We start from the raw sequence: 3,906 nt of genomic DNA on the forward strand, positions 1-3,906 counted from the left end.
GATGAACATTGTTATACACGTGTCTCTTTCAGTTCTGGTTTCCTCAGTGTGTATGCCCAGCAGTGGGTCATATGGCAGTTCTACTTCCAGTTTTTTAAGGAATCTCCACACTGTTCTCCATAGTGACTGTACTAGTTTGCATTCCCACCAACAATGTAAGAGGGTCCCTTTTCTCCACACCCTCTCCAGCATTTGCTGTTTGTAGACTTTTGGATAGCAGCCATTCTGACCAGCATGAGATGGTACCTCATTGTGGTTTTGATTTGCATTTCTCTGATAATGAGTGATGCTGAGCATCTTTTCATGTGTTTGTTAGCCATCTGTATGTCTTCTTTGGAGAAATGTCTGTTTAGTTCTTTGGCCCATTTTTTGATTGGGTCATTTATTTTTCTGGAATTGAGCTGCATGAGCTGCTTGTATATTTTTGAGATTAATTCTTTGTCAGTTGCTTTGTTTGCTATTATTTTCTCCCATTCTGAGGGCTGTCTTTTCACCTTGCTTGTAGTTTCCTTCGTTGTGCAAAAGCTTTTAAGTTTAATTAGGCCCCATTTGTTTATTTTCGCTTTTATTTCCAATATTCTGGGAGGTGGGTCATAGAGGATCTTGCTGTGATTTATGTCAGAGAGTGTTTTGCCTATGTTTTCCTCTGGGAGTTTTATAGTTTCTGGTCTTACATTTAGATTTTTAATCCATTTTGAGTTTATTTTTGTGTATGGTGTTAGAAAGTGTTCTAGTTTCATTCTTTTACAATTGGTTGACTGGTTTTCCCAGCACCACTTGTTAAAGAGATTGTCTTTTCTCCATTGTATATTCTTGCCCCCTTTGTCAAAGATAAGTTGTCCATAGGTGCATGGATTTATCTCTGGGATTTCTATTTTGTTCCTAAAATACGAAATGCTTCACAAACTTGCATGTCATCCTTGTGCAGGGGCCATGCTAATCTTCTCTGTATCATTCCAATTTTAGTATATGTGCTGCCAAAGCGAGCACCATCACCTTCTTAATCAAAAGTGATTCCCCACTTTGAAGAAGGTCCTTCCACGTATAGAAAATCTTTTCTCTTACACTGTGGCTTCTTACAATAGCTAGCAAGACAGCGTCATTGGCAGGTTTGTTTCTGCGTTCTGTCTTTGGAACTCTGAATGGCCCTAAAAATATAGCATATCTTCAACAGTTCAATGGGAGAAAAGGGGGTGTGGGTGGTTCACAGAATTAAAAGCATATGAACATGTTTATGGATTTCCCAGGCAGTGCTAGTGGTAAAGAACCTGCCCACCAATGCAGAAGATGTAAGAGACATGGGTTCGATCCCTGGGTCAGGCAGATCCCCTGAAGGAGGGCATGGTAACCTGCTGCAGCATTCTTGTCTGGAGGATCCCATGGACAGATTACAGGCAGGTTACAGTCTTTAGGGCTGCAAAGAGTCAGACACGACTAAAGTGACTTAACACGCACACACGTGCAAGAACACATTTATAACTTGAAAAGAATTCAAATGCTTTGATTTGCCTGATTGATTTCAGTGTGGGATGGCTTTGCCAATTATGTGATGAATATTTTCCGTAAATTGAATGAAATAATAACTTGAAATCATCAACTTATTTTCCATAAGTTGATTACAGGATTGTTTTAAAATATATTTATGACACATAATAAGATCAAAGTATTTTATAAAAATAAAAATTAAGGTATACAAACATTTTGGGACTACTGGAATTTTTGTGTCTTGGGCCAGAGACTGTCTGACAGGAGTAGAAAAATTCTGATTTCTTTAAGGAGTGTGTAAAAGTCTGACAATACCTGTGGATAGAATACTTCAGTTGGATTCAAAGGGGCCAGTTCTCTTTGTATAGATAATGAAAGTCATACAAGGAATGGAAAAATTAACCACAGAAAGAAAGATGAGATGTTTAGGTTGGTGTCGCCATAGGACCTACGACAAAGAATAACACCAACTTTATCTTACAAGTCTTTTGTTTGCTTTGTAATTATGCCTTTTTTCCCCTCCTCTGCTGGGTACTCTTCAGTGCCTAACTCTGGCTTAAATTTTAAAGGCAGTAATTAAGCCCCAGAAACGTCTGGTGCCAAAGCTGTTCTGCAGTGCTGTTGGTATAGTAAATCACCACGCTGCCCCTTGGGGCTCCTTCCCAGAAGCTGTCAGAGGCAACTCCGTGTTTATGGGAGAGCATCTTGATGCTTTATTCTCATTGAGACAAAATTAAGTCAAAGAACATCCCATTAAAATGGCAGGGGTAGTAAATGAGCTGTATTGGGTCTCTCCATTTAAGTTGCCCCAAAGACTTTGAACTGGGGAAATAAAGATGCTAGAGCCATGTTCTTGCTGAGCAATTCTGGGCTACAGCAGGTAAGAGTTTGCTCCTTAGGTCATGGAAGACTGGAAATGTGTCATCCCTTCTGTGGATGGTTAGAAAATAACACAGGGATTTAGGGGCTCTTATTCAACCCCCAAAGTGGGCAAGGACAGATGAAGCACCAATAAGATAATATACAGTCTTGATACCTTGTTGGAGATGCAGAGAAAAAAGAACACATGTGGTTTGTGGCAGAAAGCAGTAACAGTGAAGGTGAAATTAGCAGCTGTAAGGAAAATCTCTGTGCTCACTGTAGCCCTCGTGACAGGGAGCTCCTGGTATTCAAGCAGAGGACACCCCTCAAAGCCTTGTTGAATAAAATGAATTAATATTATCAGCCCCACCAGTATCAGATTTCCATATCATATTCCACAGAAAAGAGTGAGGAGACAATCTTATTAAGATCATATCAAGATTGTAGAAATATTTCTGGCAGAATTAAAGTTTCCTATTTCTTTAGGATCAAGATTGCTATGTGTCAGAATAGGCTGACAAGACAGGAAGAAACCTAAATACCCATTGACAGATGAATGGATAAAGATATAGCATATATAAACAATGGACTATTATTCAGCCACAAAAAAGAATAAAATAATTGCATTTGCAGCAACATGGATGGACCTAGAGATTTTCATACCAAGCGAGGTAGGTCAGACAGTGGAAGACAAACACCGTGGATCATTTATATGTGGAATCTAAAATATGACACAAATGTACTTATTTACAAAACAGGAAAGACTCACAGACTCTGAAAACAAAGTTACGGTTACCAGAGGGGAAAGGTAAATTAGGAGTTTGGGATTAACAGATATACAAAACTACATTGAAAAATAGATGGTCAATAAGGACCTACTGTAGAGACAGGGAACTTTACTCTGTAGTAACATGAATGGGAAAAGAACTTGAAAATAAATAGATATATGTATGTATCCAGTTGAATCACTCTGCCGTACACCTGAAACTAACTCAACATTGTAAACTGACTATACTCCAATATAAAGTAAAAACTAAAATAAAAGGAAAAAGAAAAAATAGGCTGAAAGCAGATTCGAAAAATTTCCTGATATAAAGAAGTGTTCCGTCGTAGCGCTGGTGGTAAAGAACACACTTGCCAATACAGGTAACATAAGAGAGGTGGGTTGGAACCCTGGGTGGGGAAGATCCCCTGAAGGAGGTCGTGGCAATCCACTCCAGTGTTCTTGCCTGGAGAATCCCCATGGACAGAGGAGCCTGGAGGGCTACAGTCCACAGGGTTGCTCAGAGTCAGACATGACTGAAGTGACATAATACACATGCGGCATTACCTTAATGAAGCCGTGTTCAGAAGAAAAATGCACAGATATTTTTCAAGATTTATTTGACGGGTTGCCAGAGCATTCTGGTATTTCCTGATGGTACTTTATGTAAAAACTGAACCTTAAAACTTTTTAATATATTTATTTTTAATTGGAGGGTAATTGCTTTACAATGTTGTGTTGGTTTCTGCAAAACATCAACATGAATTAGCCATAGGTATACACATGTCCCTTCCTTC

General features: G+C 39.0%; 1 non-coding gene across 1 annotated transcript; it reads right to left on the reverse strand.

Moving 5' to 3' along the window:
• Window positions 1–883: 883 nt before the first annotated feature.
• Window positions 884–990, reverse strand: LOC133045291 (U6 spliceosomal RNA). The gene has a single exon (XR_009690171.1). It is a non-coding gene; the product is annotated as a U6 spliceosomal RNA (small nuclear RNA).
• Window positions 991–3,906: the final 2,916 nt, after the last annotated feature.

This window comes from Dama dama, chromosome 23, assembly GCF_033118175.1.
Source record: "Dama dama isolate Ldn47 chromosome 23, ASM3311817v1, whole genome shotgun sequence".
In the NCBI taxonomy this organism is placed as follows: Eukaryota; Metazoa; Chordata; class Mammalia; order Artiodactyla; family Cervidae; genus Dama; species Dama dama.